This window comes from Chiloscyllium punctatum, chromosome 42 (assembly GCF_047496795.1).
Source record: "Chiloscyllium punctatum isolate Juve2018m chromosome 42, sChiPun1.3, whole genome shotgun sequence".
In the NCBI taxonomy this organism is placed as follows: Eukaryota; Metazoa; Chordata; class Chondrichthyes; order Orectolobiformes; family Hemiscylliidae; genus Chiloscyllium; species Chiloscyllium punctatum.
Window position 1 is genome coordinate 32793874 of NC_092780.1, and position 18536 is coordinate 32812409.

Here is an 18536-nt window from a genome sequence, read left to right on the forward strand (position 1 = left end):
GTCTGCATGAGCACCCTCTGGATGCTCTGGTTTCCACCCAAAGCCCAAAAATGTGCAGGTTAGGTGAATTTGCCATGCTAAATTGCCCATAGTGCTGTTAGGTGAAGGGGTCTGGGTGGGCTTCTCTTCGGAGGGTTGGTGTGGACTTGTTGGGCCGAAGGGCCTGTTTCCATACGGTAATTAAGTTTCTGAGTTGCAGCACAATGGAAAATGTGGTGCTGGGGTAGATATCTGGTTAATGATATACTATGTAAGGTTAAATAAATATTGTGGATGCTCTAAACATCGCTTTGGCAGACTCTGCAAATTCTTTTCTCATAGTGTAAGTGGGTTGGGTAAAACCCATGCATTGTACAGCTCGTGGAAAGATTTGGATAAAATGACCCTTTATCATTTCTCATTTCTATTTTCTTATGCTCAAATTCAGAAACTGTTTATGCCAAGGTGAAAATTCACACTTTAATTTTTAGCCTGGCTTTTAACTGTTCGGAACAAATTTGTTCCAGTTGGAGTTACAGTTTAATTTGGAGGTGAGATAGTAATGTTGTCACACAAACAGCTCTCTCTCTGATTTGCACCCATTTTGCACTATTGCACAGAGTCAAAAATCTATGACAATATGTGATAAACGTTGGAAAGATATCTTACAAGATCCTTTTCACCATGACAACAGGACTCAAGCAAAACAAACAGAAAGTTAATGATGCCATTGATACTAAGACTACAACAGTTTGTCTGATTAATGCGTGAAAAGTGTAGGAAAAAATGACAGATCTAACAAAGCAGCTGAAAATCCCAACTATTTCAGTGCATTTTTTAAAATGTGCTAACAATCATGCTTGCCAAACACTGTGCAGTCGGTTAGTTATGGTCTATGGCTATCACTATTTTTTACCACATTCAGAGAGTTAGGAAGACACTGCCTGCTTCCCAGTCAGACATCACTAATTGCACTGAGATGTCTGTAGCCTTTTTGACCCTTGTTGAAAAGAATGTCTCAGCTGCCACAGTCAGAAGTCATTAAAACTATTTTTGGGCATTCTTCACTCTGTGAGAGGTGCTTTTGTGTTGTGGTGGCTAGGTCAAAGAGGCAGTATCCTTTCTCTATTTGCCAAGATGGGCTGTTTGTCAAGAGGTGCTTTGTTACAAAAATGATTCGACATATTATTCACTGCAGTCATTTCAATGCATTTCAGAGAATTCTACCTGAATCTAGTCTTAAATCACCCTGAAGAATTCTAATATGTGAGTCTGCATTATTTTTTGTGAACTTTGCTAATTTGAAAACAAATCTGTTTTTGTTCACTCAAAGTTGTTCTGTTTTGTATCTATTTATGTGCCACATTTTGTCATCTAATGTCTTTCATGGCAACTTGGCCTCACTATAAGCTCAGCTAAATTACCATTTATATACTTCTTTGTTAAGTGAAAGGAAAAGAATTAGTCCTTACTATAAGCTCAGCTAAATTACCATTTATATACTTAGTTAAGTGAAAGGAACAAAATTAGTCCTTCTCTAAGACAAAGCAGCAATTGTACAGGATTTCTCTGGAGATCTAAAAGAAGATAGAGTGAAAAGTCTCACACAGTTTCCTTTCCACAACATTGCCCGAGACCAGCTTTTCAAATAGTAAGGTTTTGAGGTTATTCCTTTCACTGCCATTATCATAGGGGTTTGTCATCCATCTGTTTGCAGTCGGATAGTGTGTTTCTTAAACAGGCAATGTTTCTTTGCAAAAATGCTTCGAATGTCAACTTCAATCCTAGCTTACTGGGTTTTTTGCTCATTTTCCTTATGGTATCCAGTTGATCTTCATCATTTAAAATTGTGGGATTCAAGGAAAGTACAGAAGTTGAGATTGATTGGTGTGACTGCAAAAGACATCGATGAATTAATCTCTGCACCAGCATCAAAGAAAGTGGCTGTGTTAAAATAAACAGATTTCTGTATGGGTTGAGTATTGAGGCCTCTCAATAGGCAAAATCAATTCTGATGAAAGGTCATTAATTCGAAATGTTAACTCTGCTCGTCTCTCCACGGATTCTAACTATCTGCTCAGTATTTGCAGCATTTTTTGCTTCTATCTATAATAATTATCATTATTATTTTGTAATGTAACCTGAAGTCATTTTCCGGGGGCACATTTGTGCACTTTCCTTGGTGCAGTTTTTGACACAATCACCTCACCAGTCTTCATCACCCTACATTAGCAATAGATCAAAAGTAGAAACTAAATGAGGTTTTAATGTGACAATTTTTGATTATTGAACAGTATATTTGAGAGGGCTTCCTGCTGATAAGTAAGGCTACATTTTCCTCTGCGCCTTAATCTAGACAGGGCGAAAAACTGCATGGGCAAACAGACAGTGAGTTCCAATGAAATGCTAATTGTGCTGTTAGTTTGTTCACTCCACTATTCTGAGCATTAGGTCCCTCGTTTTAAAATGGGCTCAATGAAACGGAAATAAGTGAAATCCCCTTGCTCGTCCATTAAGATGTTAATTCCAGCTCAACACTCACTCATGAGATACCTTTGCTGAAAACTGAACAGATCTATCAGATTCTAATTACTGTTTTGAACTCATAGGACTTTGAGCAATCCACAAGAATATTACATATTCAATGGCTGAGTGAACTATTTGCCATTGTCACTCGAATACTGCGTTTAAGGATGTTTTCAAACTTGAAAACGTTCAGAAAAGATTTAGAAGGATGATGCTGGAGTTGGAGGGTTTGAGTTACAGGAAGAGGCTGAATAGGCAGGGGCTATTTTCCCCTGGAACCTCAGAGGCTGAGAGGGTTGACCTTACAAAGGTATATAAGATCATGAGGGGCATGGATAGGTTGAAGAGCTAAGGTCTTTGTCCAAGGATAGTGGAGTCCAAATTTCGAGGATGTAAGTTTAAGGTGAAAGGGGTAAGGTTTAAAAGGGACCTAAGGGGCAACTTTTTCGCATAGAGGGTGATGCATGCATGGAATGAGCTGCCAGAGGAGGTGGTGGAGCTGGTACAATTACAACATTTAAAAGGCATCTGGATGGGTATGTGAATAGGAAGGGTTTAGAAGGAAAGGCCCAAGTGCTGGCAAATGAGACTAGATTAAGTTGGCATATCTGGTTGGCATGGATGGGTTGGACTGAAGGGCTTGTTTCTCTGCTGTACATTTCTACGACTGTATAACTGTACGATGGTGAATCAGAACTCTAAAGTACTTACGGATCTTTTAATTCCCCCAACAATATTGTTTAGGAGCAATTTATAGGTACATCAAATGATAATTAGAACAGGTAATAATCCTGGCATTTACAATGAAGTCCTCTAGCTGCATTTTACTTTGTACTAAGCAAGCCAGCATTCTATATCCAAGAACATTCAGAGAACAGGCCATTCCAAACATTACTAGGTAGCATCACTCAATTCAGTTCAGCAAAAGATGAGAGGCTAATTGCAAGTTTTGCAATAGGTTTCTCAGGACAATTTGGGAGTCACTGAAAAGGAGTTTGAAGGACACAGTTCAGTTCCAGTTACCACGGAGAGTGATCTGGGCTCAGGGAAGTTGAGGTGGTGGTTAGCAGCAGCTTTGCTGTTGGAGAAGGGGACAGAGGTTCCATGTTAGGGGATGAAACTGCTATAGTTGTGCTGCTGAAGGCTACAGAGTGACACAGGTTTGTGTAGTTGGCTCAGTGAAGTCCTACAGCATTGATAGTCAGGACTTGGGAATGTTCCTGAAACTAAACAGACTCAGAAGACTAATGCCACTAATAGGTAATCGTAGCAAGGAGTGTGCCCTGATAAATGGCAAAGGCATAACCATAGTCTCCAGTAGTTGGCCTGCCTTACCCTGTCTCTCAGCTGTTAAATACACAAGGTTCTTTGTACCACCACTGCTATGCTAAAGAGGGTTCCCAATATCTCCCTCTCTCCCTTGGCACCTCAGGTTCCGAATCCACTCTCTGACTCTCTTCTCTCCAGTCAGTTTGGAGGTGACTGGGGAAGGAAATCAAGCAAAGCTTTGTGGATCAGTTCAGAATCATCAGCCAATTTAGACCCAGTTACTATCATTTTCTTTCGGTTTAATATTATCGGGAATGATATGGAGTCTATAATTCTCTGGAAGGACAATTATTTCACCAACGTTTTCTTGAGTGGCTTCTGCCAGTAGCTCTGCTCTACTGATTAAAAATAAGCTGCTTAAACCTTCTCCCTTGCCATTCCTTTCCTGTTTCCCTGTTCCTTTCTGTTTCCTTCCCCTTCTTTCTGTCCTTCTCTTTGTCATGAAACACTTATTTCTGACACTCCATTTTTCACCTCTCTACCATTACTCTTTCTGTTCCATCATCTTTAATGTCATACTATGTAAACCATTGGCCTCCTTGATAAAAAAATTTTGAGGTTTCTGGCTTTCACATGAAATTCCAATCCTCGCTAAATCGTTTAACTATGGGACTTCTAAACCCTCAAAATCCTCTGCTAGATTAGTGTGAATATCAAATATGGATATTTCTGCATTGTATCTATGCAAATTCAAGCAAACCTTTTACAGCTGTTAAAATAAATGTTGTATCAAAGTGAGCATTTACCCATTCTAAATTGTTCGTTTGATCTGTAGCTTTAAATCTTGATGAGCCCCCACCACCTCTTCCAATTTATTCCAACCAATTGCTGGGCAATGTTTCTGAATTTATTACAGTACTGGGCAGAATACCCAAATTACCAAGCTTATAGATGAGGAGGAATTAACTATTGACCTTTCTTTATTCATCCACACCCTTGGTCAGTGGTAACAAAGTTAATTTAGAAAGAAACTATTGCTTGCTTTGTTCTTAGACCAAATGGTTTTGCTTTCCAACTTAATCAGGCATTTTTGTTAATGAAAGAGAAAGTTTATTAGTTACAAAACACAAGAAGAAATAATAATCCAACACATTCAAGGAATAAAGGACATGGGAACAGGAGTAAGGGTAAAATGATGGCTCGGTGGTTAGCACTGCTGCCTCATAGTGCCAGGGACCCGGGTTCAATCTCACCGTTGGGTGACAGTCTGTGTGGATTTTGTACATTCTCCCCTGTCTGCATGAGTTTTCTCCGGGGCTCTGGTTTCCTCCCACGGTGCAGGTTATGAGCATTAGGCAGAGTACCAGGGTTAGGGCAGAAGGGTAGGTCTGGGTAGGATGCTCTTCAGGGAGTCGTTGTGGACTGGATTGGCCAAATGGCCTGTGTCCACACTATAGGGATTCTATGCCTATCTATGAGGAGTAGGCCATTCAACTGTTTGATCCTGTTCTGTCACTCAATAAGATCATGGTTGATCTGTGGCTTAACCCAAAAGGGATTTCTCCTGTTTCCTTCTGACTCTTGTTTCATTTGCTTTATGGCCTCTAACAAATAGAGAGAGTGAGAGACTTCCTTTTTTTTAACCTGCAGCACAGAGCAGACTGGGGGTTCCTTGGCTATGATCCTCTCAGAACACACCTTCACATACTAGGCACGCAGATTGGAATTGAAACTTGCTTCTTGTATATTCTTGAAGGGAAAGAAAATCATTGGACTCAGAACACTAACTCTATTTCTCTCTGAACATACCCTGTCAGACCTCCTGTGTTTCTCTACCACTTATCGGTTTTGTTTCAGATCTCTGGCATGTACAGTATTTTGCATTTATTAATATGTCTCTTTCCCACTTTACTGTCTTTTCTGCCATCATTTTTATACAGGTTATTCTGATATAACATGACAGTTGCGTTCCTCTGTAATTGCGTGCTATAGAAAATTGCGGTATGGAAAACCACTATAGAAAATTGCACTGTAGAAGATCGCTATATAAAATTATTATACCTGTTTAGTAGAAAGCTCGCATTATCCAAACAGCATTCACAATTCATCAATCACATTCTAGCCAATTTATGTTGATGAAATGTGTGTTATACCAGGACAACCTGTAGTCTGAGATAATTCACAGGAGATCAGATTTCAGTTTGCGGTGAACTTCTCTCATTGAAGTGCTCATCTTTGAAACTCCCTTGGCTCCTGCCAGGTCTGACAATCCAGGGTCTCCCTGTGGGATGGGGATAATCCACACTGGCCTTTAGGCCTGTCACTGAGTTACATTGCTCAGAAAGCAGCAAGATGGCGGCAGTGTAGGATGCTCCAGCCTGAGCTCAACTGCTCCCTCCCTTCCTTTTTCTTCACTCTTTTCTGTTCATTCTTGCGTCTTTTCTGTCTTCTCTACTTCTGCCAGCAGCCTGCAGCGGTGTGGGTTGGTCAGCAGCCTGGAGCAGTGCGGGTTGGACAGTAACCTGGAGCGGTGCGGGTTGGATAGTAACCTGGAGCGGTGCGGGTTGGTCAGCAGCCTGGAGCAGTGCGGGTTGGTCAGCAGCCTGGAGCAGTACAGGTTGGTCAGCAGCCTGGAGCATTGTGGGTTGGTCAGCAGCCTGGAGCATTGTGGGTTGGTCAGCAGCCTGGAGCAGTGCGGGTTGGTCAGCAGCCTGGAGCAGTGCGGGTTGGTCAGCAGCCTGGAGCAGTGCGGGTTGGTCAGCAGCCTGGAGCAGTGCGGGTTGGTCAGCAGCCTGGAGCAGTGCGGGTTGGTCAGCAGCCTGGAGCAGTGCGGGTTGGTCAGCAGCCTGGAGCAGTGCGGGTTGGTCAGCAGCCTGGAGCAGTGCGGGTTGGTCAGCAGCCTGGAGCAGTGCGGGTTGGTCAGCAGCCTGGAGCTGCAATAGCTGTTAGTGGGCCCTGAGCAGACCAGGGACGCCCAGTGGCATGGGCTGAAGATGGCTACTGGTTAGGAAGCAATTGCGCCTGGTCAGGCCATGTCAAAGCCCCTATGGAGAAGCTGCAATGTCTACCTTTTTAATTTTATTTTCATTTTCCTAATGTCAACCTATTCTATGCATATCTGTAATGTAGTGTAACTTTTTTCCTGATTTTCTCCATTTTAGCTACTTTGTACCCAAAATGCCTGTGTTGACAACATTGTGCACTTTTCACTGTCTACCTGTTCTTTTGTACACATGACAATAAACCTAAACTTTTTTTCTTTATTTCCACATTCTCAGTCACTTTTTTGCTCTGTGTCCTATTTTGCTAAAAATCACATAGAATGAATTTTTAATTACAGTCAATAGTTTTTATCACAGTTTAATTCTTGGTGTTAAACATATGTTATAATTGACAATGGATTATATTATTGTTCTTACAGAGTGAAGTATTGTTGTTTGTTCAAAACTGTGGAATATTGTGGCCTTAGTCTCCTAGCATGCCCCCTGGATCTCAACTTTTGTCTACTTTATAAATCAAAGATTACTGTTCTGTAGCCAGACCATAGCATACTTTGATGGTACCCTCCAGGATCATAATACAATATGATGATCTCATTTGGGATCGTAACTATAAATTTGACAGTCTGGTCTGTGACATTAACATAATTTTAGGGCTTTTGTAGAAATTATAATCCACAAAAGCCCTAAAATTATGAGTTCTGGGACGAGCTGAGGTTAATGCTGGTTAAGGTTATTGCAGTGAATGTTATTTTAGGGATTGAAAAAGCAAAATTACTTTTTCAATTGCTATGTCTTTCCTGGATTTGTAAGCTTTATCCACAAGCAAGTTGCAAATGTTCACCAAGGGTAGGTTATTAGCAATTGCAGAAACATTCAAATTAGAATTAAAAGTTGGGACAAAGAAAGCAAATCGAGATGATCACACAATATCTGGGTTTTGAAGAAGAAAAGAGGACATGGTGGATGTGGGCACAGTTACAACATTTAAATGACACTTAGATAAGTACGTGAATAGGAAACGTTTGGAGGGATATGGGCCAGGAGCAGGCAGGTGGGACTAGTTTAGTTTGGAATTATGTTTGGCATGGACTGGTTGGACTGAAGGGTCTATTTCCAAGCTGTATGACTCTATAGGCGGTTTTGTGGGGGTGAGAGAGACTCACGTTTGGTATGTTGCCTCCCAGGTGCAAGGGTACGTGATGTCTCTGATCGTGTTTTCCGGGTCCTCAAGGGGGAGGGGGAGCAGCCCGAAGTCGTGGTCCACATTGGCACCAATGACATAGGTAGGAGGAGGGCTGAGGATGTTAGGCAGGCTTTCAGGGAGCTGGGTTGGAAGCTCAGAGTTAGAACAAACAGAGTTGTTGTCTCTGGTTTGTTACCTGTGCCACGTGATAGAGAGTCGAGGAATAGGGAGAGAGAACAGTTAAATGCGTGGCTACAGGGATGGTGCAGGAGGGAGGGATTCCGGTATTTGGATAACTGGGGTTCTTTCTGGGGAAGGTGGGACCTCTATAAACAGGATGGTCTACACCTGAACCTGAGGGGCACCAGTATCCTTGGGGGGAGGTTTGCTAGTGCTCTTGGGGGGGGTTTAAACTAACTCTGCAGGGGCATGGGAACCTAGACTGTAGCTTTAGGGTGCAGGTCCTGGAGTGTAGGGAGGTTAGGAACATGGCATCAATCTCAAAGGAGGGTGCCTGTAAACAGGAAAGTGGCTTGAAGTGTGTATATTTCAATGCAAGAAGTATACGAAATAAGGTAGGTGAACTTGCAGCGTGGGTTGGTAGCTGGGACTTCGATGTTGTGGCTATTACGGAGACATGGGTAGAGCAGGGACAGGATTGGCTGTTGCAGGTTCCAGGGTTTAAATGTTTTAGTAGGGTCAGAAGTGGGGGTAAAAGAGGGGGAGGTGTGGCATTGCTTGTCAAGGATAGTATTACAGCGGTGGAAAGGACGATGGATGAAGACTCGCCATCTGAGGTAGTTTGGGCTGAGGTTAGAAATAGGAAAGGTGAGGTCACCCTGTTAGGAGTCTTTTACAGGCCTCCTAATAGTCCTAGAAACGTAGAAGAAAGGATTGCGAGGATGATTCAGGAGAAGAGTGAAAGTAATAGGGTGGTTGTTATGGGGGCCTTTAACTTTCCTGATATCGATTGGGAAAGCTATAGCTCAAGTTCGTTAGATGGGTCGGTGTTTGTCCAATGTGTGCAGGAGGGTTTCCTGACACAATATGTAGACAGGCCAACAAGAGGTGAGGCAATACTGGATTTGGTTGTGGGTAACGAACCAGGCCAGGTGTTAGAATTAGAGGTAGGTGAGCACTTTGGGGACAGTGACCACAATTCGGTGACTTTTACTTTAGTGATGGAGAGGGATAAGTGTGCACTGCAGGGTAAGAGTTATAGCTGGGGGCAGGGAAATTATGATGCGGTGAGGCATGACTTAGGATGCATGGCTTGGAAAAGTAGGCTTCAAGACAAGGGCATAATTGATATGTGGAGCTTGTTCAAGGAGCAACTATTGAGTGTCCTTGATAAGTATGTACCTGTCAGGCAGGGAGGAAAGGGTCGTGTGAGGGAGCCGTGGTTTAATAAGGAATTGGAATCCCTTGTTAAATGGAAGAGGGTGGCCTATGTAAAGATGAGGCGTGAAGGTTCAATTGGGGCGATTGAGAGTTATAGGGTAGCCAGGAAGGACCTGAAGAGAGAGCTAAGAGCAGCAAGGAGGGGACATGAAAGGTCCTTAGTTGGTAAGATTAGGGAAAACCCTAAGGCTTTCTATAGGTATGTCAGGAATAAAAGAATGACTAGGGTAGGAATAGGTCCAGTCAAGGATAGTAGTGGGAAGTTGCGTGTGGAGGCTGAAGAGATTGGGGAGACACTGAATGAATACTTTTCGTCAGTAATCACTCAGGAACAGGACATTGTTGTCGATGTGAATACTGAGTCACAATTAAGTAGAATGGATGGCTTTGAGGTATGTAGGGAAGAGGTGTTGGAAATTCTGGAAAGGGTGAAAATAGATAAGTCCCCTGGGCCTGATGGCATTTATCCTAGGATTCCCTGGGAAGCAAGGGAGGAGATTGCAGAGCCATTGGCCTTGATTTTTATGTCCTCGTTGTCTACAGGAATAGTGCCAGAAGACTGGAGGCTAGCAAATGTGGTTCCCTTGTTCAAGAAGGGGAGTAGGGATAACCCTAGTAACTATAGGCTGGTGAGTCTCACTTCTGTTGTGGGCAAAGTCTTAGAGAGAAATGTAAGGGATAAGATTTATGAACATCTGGATAGGAATAATGTGATCAAGGATAGTCAGCATGGTTTTGTGAAGGGCAGGTCGTGCCTCACAAACCTTATCGAATTCTTCGAGAAAGTGACTAAGGAGGTGGACGAGGAGAAAGCGGTAGATGTGGTGTATATGGATTTTAGTAAGGTGTTTGATAAGGTTCCCCATGGTAGGCTACTGCAGAAAATACGGAGGTATGGCATTGAGGGTGAGTTGGAGGTTTGGATTAGGAACTGGCTGGCTAGAAGAAGACAGAGGGTAGTAGTTGACGGTAAAGGTTCATCTTGGAGTGCAGTTACTAGCAATGTTCTGCAAGGATCTGTTTTGGGGCCATTGCTGTTTGTCATTTTTATAAATGACCTGGAGGAGGGGTTAGAAGGTTGGGTGAGCAAGTTTGCGGATGATCCGAAAGTCGGAGGAGTTGTAGACAGTGAGGAAGAATGTGGCAGGTTACAGCGGGATATAGATAAGCTGCAGAGCTGGGCAGAAAGGTGGCAAATGGAGTTCAATGTAGCTAAGTGTGAGGTGATTCACTTTGGTAAGAGTAACGAAAAGATGGGGTACTGGGCTAATGGTCGGATACTTGGTAGTGTGGATGAGCAGAGGGATCTTGGTGTCCATGTACACAGATCTCTGAAAGTTGCCACCCTGGTAAATAGTGCGGTGAAGGCGGCATATGGCGTACTGGCTTTTATTGGTAGAGGAATTGAGTTCCGGAGTCCTGAGGTAATGTTGCAGTTGTATAAGACTCTGGTGCGGCCGCATCTGGAGTATTGTGTGCAGTTTTGGTCGCCATACTATAGGAAGGATGTGGAGGCACTGGAACGGGTGCAGAGGAGGTTTACCATGTTGTTGCCTGGTATGGTAGGAAGATCGTATGAGGAAAGGCTGAGGCACTTGGGGTTGTTTTCATTGGAGAAAAGAAGGTTTAGGGGTGACTTGATAGAGGTGTACAAGATGATCAGGGGTTTAGATAGGGTTGACCGTGAGAACCTTTTTCCACGTGTGGAGTCAGCTATTACAAGGGGGCATAGCTTTAAATTAAGGGGTGGTAGGTATAGGACATATGTTAGGGGTAGGTTCTTCACTCAGCGAGTCGTGAGTTCATGGAATGCCCTGCCAGTAGCAGTGGTGGACTCTCCCTCTTTATGGGCATTTAAGCGGGGATTGGATAGGCATATGGAGGATAGTGGGCTAGTGTAGGTTAGGTGGACTTGGATTGGTGCAACATCGAGGGCCAAAGGGCCTGTACTGCGCTGTATTCTTCTGTGTTCTATGTTCTATGTTCTATAAGTTTCTATAAGTCTATAAAAAAAAGACTAACCCAAGTGGAAAGGTGCTTGAATTGGCTAGAATTCAGTTGTATCTTGATATAAAGGAGAGAGAAAGAAATATATGAACTCAAACTTTAATGAGAAAGCATGATCTGGAAAAAGAGAAGCTTAGATTTTGGTTAGTGTTATAATTCAAATGAAAGGGGAAGTCTGATTCAGAATTTAGATTTAACCAAAAAATCTTCCTTTTGTTTCTACAGAGATAGGGTAGAATGCTATTTTCTGTCAGTTGAGAAAATTGTTAAAGAATTGATTCAAAGGTCACGGGGATTCTTCTGTTGTGTAGTAGCTTACTGAGAAAGCAATGAATGTTCATTCATGTATTTAAGAGGCACAATCTTCAGGTCATGATATCGTTAAAAATGTGGCACTTACCATCTATGAATTTGTTCCTCAAGCTTATAAATTCAAGTTCAAGCTTACCAATCAAAGTTCAGGACAGTGAAGGCAAAATCCAATCAGACAATTGTTAAATTCACTTGGGAAGAAGAAATGTTTTTGTTGGTTTCATTCACTAAAGTTAAACCAGACTTTTGAAAATGTAAGAGAAATCACAGCCATGGAAGGTTTCATGAGTAGCAGTCCAGTAACAATTAAATCCTATTTTGATGAGTGTCAGATATCTAAAGTTAAAGAGGTATCTGCCCTGACAGATGATATTTCTCACTAACAGCTAAGTAGTTGTATGTTATTTGGAAACCAACAGGGTTTGGCTTCAGGGAGATCGCAGAAATTGTCACAATGTGTCACAATGTAGAGAGTAAGAGTAGTGAAAAGAAATGAACGACAGAATTGTGTCGGGGTTTGGATGGTGTGGGCTTGAGTGAAGTTCGTGTAAAATTGAATGAGAAGTCCAGAGAAGCTCATCTTGAAAGTGGGAAGTCTGTTAGGGTTTTCACAAGCAATGTGGTACGTTTCTTATCAGGCAGCAGCACATCATCACTTCAAGGGGATTATTGTTTGTTAAACATCCAGGTGATGGCATAACTCACATCATTAATACTCAGCTTCCTGTCTGACTAAACATGCCAAGCACGTTAGACATTGAGAAACCAAAGTGGGTACCTGGCGGATTCAGTTCATCATTTATTCCAATAGAGTGTATGATGAAACTCCATCTCAAGGCAGGTTCATGGGTTCCAGCCATATACACCTTCTTGTTCATGGATACTGAGGTCTTTGCCAAACAATCATGATTACGATAACATCTCCCTGATGCATTGCTAACTGCTCGAAAGTCTCAGATTTGCAAGGTTCACTGGCAACTAACAGTGAAAGGCTGTTGCAAGGAAGCATTTACACCTGGACAGGTGTCCAGCTCAAGGATTGGACCAGGCTGCATTTCAGGGCTGCTCACTTGTTCATTAGTGCTCACATAATTAGCACCTACTTGCATGCTCATGCCATGCAAGCCTTGTATTGCCTTGCCATAACATTCCTGTTACCATCAGCCAGAATCAAAGATTCTCAGTAATGTCCTTTTGAGGTGCTATTGAGCAAAGACACAGAAAAAAGCTGCTTGCCATTGTTTGGTACTGGGGATCTGTTCGGGGGGGTCACCATGCTGTGTGGCATACTGAGACGCCAGTCTAACAGCCACAGCAGGTACCAGCTGCATACCTGGTAAACACATCACACATTCACTCAACCCAATAGCCTTGTCAGGAACTGACAGGGGCTAGGTCTCAGTCCAGTCAAAGGGGATGCTGCTGTCAGTGATGGCCACAATTCAGGGCTTCGCCATAGTCAATGATTTCCAATTGGGACACTCAGGGCCAGGGGATCTACCTCAGGACAGTCCAGGGAGTGGGCAGCAGTCAGTGCCATAGCAGCAGTCACGGGAATCACATACTGTCAAAAAGGGAGCTGCAAAAACAGTAGTCAGGGGTCTGGTCAGATAAGACCTGGCCTGTTTGTTGAAGTTACCGAGAGGTCAGGGGTGGAAACAGTCTGGAGGTTTGTGAATTGATCTTTGAAGAGGTTTTAATGGTGGGCTTGTAGGGGTAGTAGGGAATCTCTGCCAGAAGAGGTAGATAGGCGAAGGCAGATACATCTGTCAAGATGGGGTATGGAGGGTGCTGGGGAATACAATGGATGGAGGAGAAATGAGGAAACACCATCAGAGGGTATGATGGGCTGCGAGGGATGGAAGAGTAGCAGTGATCATCACTGAGGCCACCACAGGAGAGAATGCAGGAGCAGAATAGGCATCATCAAGGTGTAATTCAGGGGACAGGGAGAGTAGTTGTGGGCAAGGTTCAATGTGGTGTGTCTCTACATTGGAGGTATGGATTGGTCAGGGCTGTCAGGTTAGAGAGAAATAGGTAAAAACAATGACTGCAGATGCTGGAAACCAGAGTCTAGATTAGAGTAGTGCTGGAAAAGCACAGCAGTTCAGGCAGCATCCAAGGAGCAGTAAAATCGACGTTTCTGGCAAAAGCCCTTCATCAGGAATAAAGGCAGAGAGCCTGAAGGGTGGAGAGACAAGTGAGAGGAGGGTGGGGGTGGGGAGAAAGTAGCATAGAGTACAATAGGTGAGTGGGGGAGGGGATGAAGGGATAGGTTAAGGGGGAGGGTGGAGTGGGTAGGTGAAAAAGAAGATAGGCAGGTAGGACAACTCATGGGGACAGTGCTGAGCTGGAAGTTTGGAACTGGGGTGAGGTGGGGGAAAGGGGAAATGAGGAAACTGTTGAAGTCCACATTGACGCCCTGGGGTTGAAGTGTTCCGAGGCGGAAGATGAGGTGTTCTTCCTCCAGGTGTCTGGTGGTGAGGGAGCGGCGGTGAAGGAGGCCCAGGACCTCCATGTCCTCGGCAGAGTGGGACGGGGAGTTGAAATGTTGGGCCACAGGGCGGTGTGGTTGATTGGTGCGGATGTCCCAGAGATGTTCCCTAAAGCACTCTGCTAGGAGGCGTCCAGTCTCCCCAATGTAGAGGAGACCGCATCGGGAGCAACAGATACAATAAATGATATTGCTGGATATGCAGGTTAAAGAGAAATATTAGACCTTACAGAAGTGACACACTGGAAGTCAGGTCCCACTGTCAGAGTTGTTTCAAAAGTTAAAGATTTTGAAACAGTATGTAAAATTCTCTAATTTATCTGCCTTTTCAACACAAGTTGACATAAACACAGACCAAGTTTCATATTTAATTATAATGACTAATTGTTGCCAATAAATAGATCTTAATGACAGGCAAACAATTCTAAGCCATCATCAAATTACTATTAATTAAAAAGCTAGCCCACTTATGAAACTTCCTGTCTGCACACACATACAGAAAGACACAAAAAAAATGGGTGTTATAAGCATTGAGTAGAACTGGAAAGGTAGCTCAATGGTCCCTGTCCATAGGCTTTGCTGAGATGATTCTTCTATTGGTCAGATTGCTGTTTCTTGATCTTCCTTCTCCAGATACTTCCATTTGATTGCAGGAGGCACAGGGTGACTGGCTTACACTCATAAAAATTTTTGACTTAATTATGAAGTCACAGCTTACAGTAACTGATGAAGGGAAATAAACCTTCAGGCTTGAGATGCTTTTTAGCTGCAGAGTAGAAACACAGCTTCTGTTCAGGAGGTCAGATTGCTTCGCTCAAGCATTCAACACCCCCAAACTGTTCAGCTGTCTGTGACCAATCTCCGAGCTGTTGGTTGGCAGAATGGCGAAGTCATTCCTAGTCCACACACCAATCAGCTACTTGTTGACAGCTAAAGCTCCATTTGTATACACCTCTTGACTCCAGTGTCTCTGCAAACCCTCCCTCCACTGTTTGAACACACAGCAGTGTAAACAGCACTTACAATGAGCATTAAGTTACTTGGTTTTAGAAAGTACAACAATCCTCGCCTCATAAACAAGCCCTTTAACCACTAAAGCCCACAATCAAAAATGCAGATAAATAAAAAGACATGGTCTTTACAGAGGTAAGAGGGACATGGAGACTTTAGAGGGGGTCGGGGGGGCTCGATGCTGATGGTCTCCGTTATGAACGGTGTTCGGACTCAGCATTTCTCATTCTCTTAATGGAAGATACCACCAGAAAATGGCTGAAACAGCATGTGGGGTGGGTGGAGTAAGTGTCAGTTTGTTTGGCGAAAGCACAGCATTTGTATTTGCTGGACGTTCTGACATTGTAGCAAAAAATATGTGAAACAACATTTTGTAAATCACAGCTATAATTAATCTAATTATTTTATCATTCATTTGCTATCCAATGCAGAGAGAGGCATTTAGGAGTCAGAAGTTGGTCAAAGGCTGTTTACTACATGCTAATGTTGCCTACAACTTGAATGTTGATGTGGAGGTTCACAGCAGTGGCATATAAAAGGTCGATGCCAGCAGAAGGGGAAATAATTCTTCATTCACCTTCCAAAGTTCCTATGTGAGTCACACAACAACAATTCCTCATCTGGCATGTCAGTATAATGACACTCTGTATTGAATGCAGTGAGGAGTTAACTTTTGATGAGTGTCTGGGATAGCAAGAGTTTCAGAGCACTGCAGCCACTCCCTCTCCATGGCATTAGGTGGTCACTCAGCTGGCATGGCACCTTCACCAAGTCGCTGCACATTCTGAGCCTGAATGTGGCTGGATGATGGAAACATGTCCCTAATTACCAGAGTGCAGTACATCTCAATGTGTGGAGGAGTATATGCAGCCCTCATCTGCCAATAATATCTGTTCTGAGATTTAAGGAACACTTTTCTTCCTTTTGTTCCAATTTAGCTCCTAAGTTTGTTGGCCGTGACTCCATTCTCTAGGCAAGGGTGAGAGGCAGTACTGGCACAGCCTCTGTTTGTGCTGGGACTCTGTGACAGAACTGTGCTGGGTGCTGAAATAGGATATGAAAGTTGCTCTCCCAGTATCTGTGAAGGCCTTGCTGAACTTCTATGCTATTGGCTCCTTCCAGGGAGTGGCAGGTGACCTGTGTGGGTTCACTCAATCGTGCTCCCATAAATCCATCAGGACAGTGCCCCATGTCATCTTTAAAAGGTCACATGGTTCATTCCACTCCCCCCTTGGTGAGGTCAATGCTGCCCAGGCAGTAATACTCAGGAATGCAGCTGTGATCCCCCGGGTGCAGGGTGCCATCGAACTGCCCACATGTGGCACTGAGAGAGCTGCAGAATTCATGAACAGGAAGAGGATCCATTTGATTCATGTTCAGGTGATCTCTAATCATGATCACCACTTCCTGGAAGTACGTGCCTATTACCCTGTGAGTTACCATGACTCCTATGTCCTGGTGTGTTTGAGGTATTCCTGATGAAGGGCTTTTGCCCGAAACGTCGATTTTCCTGCTCCTCGGATGCTGCCTGAACTGCTGTGCTTTTCCAGCACCATTCTACTGCAGAATTGAGGGTTATGGGGCTTTACAAGGCCGGTTACTGGGCACCAAGAGCTATCCATCTGCAACCATGGCTCATGACTCCATTGCACAACCCCCTCACCGATGTGGAGAGCAGGTTTAATTCTGCCTATGCTTTGAAAGGCCTTGGTAGAACAGATGTTCAGAATGCCGACAATGTGGGTCCACTGCATGGACCTGTCTAGAGGAGCCCTCCAGTGTAGTCTGGTCAGACTATGCTGCGTCATCCTGGTGAACAATACTCTGTCCAGTGGAGCAGGCAATCGAGGTGATCTGCTTGGTGCTGAGGAACTGGGGGTCAGGAACAGTCCTCCCAGGAGGGGGACAAGAGCATTAGAAAGGAGCTCAGCCACATTGGGTGCTAGAAGACAGTTACAACCTCATTGACTCCCATTTCCAACAGCTAAGAGCTGGGTGCAGTAGATCACTGTGGAATGTCATGGCCCACTGGTATTATTACTAGATATTAATCCAGAGACTCAGGCAATGATGTGGGGATCTAATATCAAATCCTGCCATGGTAGATGATGGAATTTGAATTCAATAAATATCTGGAATTAAAGTCTAATGATGACCATGAATCCATTGTCAGGAAAAACAAAACCATCTTTTTCACTGATTTGAATTAGGGAAAGAAACTGCAATTCTGACCTCCATGTGACTTCAGACCCACAAAAAATGTGGTTGACTTATAACTGTGCTCTGCGATTAGGGATGGGCAATAAATGCTGGCCTAGCCAGCAATGCCCTCATGTGAAAGAATAAAACAAACTTAGTGGGTGGCACAGTGGTTAGCACTGCTGCCTCACAGCGCTGGAGACCCGGGTTCAATTCCCGCCTCAGGCGACTGACTGTGTGGAGTTCTCCCCATGTCTGCATGGGTTTCCTCCCACAGTCACAAAGATGTGCAGGTCAGGTGAATTGCCCATGCTAATAGTGTTAGGTAAGGGGTAAATGTAGGGGTATGGGTGGGTTGCGCTTCGGCGGGTCGGTGTGAACTTGTTGGGCCGTAGGGCCTGTTTCCACACTGTAATCTAATCTAAACATCCCAAGAGCCTCTGTAGCGTTTTCTCAGAAAGTTGCCCTTGATAGAATGGATATTTCTCCCACACACTGATGTGTGAGTTCCTATTTCATTGATTTCAGAACCATCAGCAAGGCAATTACTACTCTATCAGTCTACTCTCAATTATCAGCAAAGTGATGGAAAGTGTCTTTGAGTTCCTGGTTAACATTAGTATGAAAGTACAGCATTTGATCAGGACGGTAACATGTATGTTGCTCTTATTGCAAGCCGAATGAAATATTATCATAAAACATTAAACTGCAGTTGGTGAGACCACATCTAGATTACTGTGAACTATTGGTCTCATTATTTAGAAAAAGATAGAAGAGGATTGGGAAAGGAAAAATGGAAATTGCATTTGAAGCTGTTCAGAGAAGGTTTACCTACTTCATTTTTGGGATGAGAGCTTCACCTTTGGAAGAAATGTTAAGCGGGTTGGGCCTTTACTTTATAAAAGAGTTTATAAGAATGAGAGGTGATCCTGTTAAAATGTGTAAGATCCTGAGGAGAGATGATAGACTGCATGTTGGGATGGTGTTTCCTCTTTTGGGAGCAATTACAACTCAGGAACACATACTTTTAAAAAGTAGAGATATTCCTTTAAAGATTGAGATATAGAAAACGATTTCTTGCTCGTGATTAGTTTATGGAATTCTTCCCTCAGAAAACTGTGAAGGTTTGGTCTTTAACCATATGCCAGGCTTG

General features: G+C 43.5%; 1 long non-coding RNA gene across 1 annotated transcript in view; it reads left to right on the forward strand.

Moving 5' to 3' along the window:
• The first annotated feature begins 1103 nt into the window (after positions 1-1103).
• The window catches only part of LOC140465880 (uncharacterized), a 93120-nt gene continuing 75687 nt past the window's right edge, over positions 1104-18536 (forward strand). Inside the window, exon 1 of the long non-coding RNA XR_011955179.1 lies at positions 1104-1245. This is a non-coding gene — a long non-coding RNA (uncharacterized lncRNA). The remainder of the gene's footprint in view (positions 1246-18536) is intronic.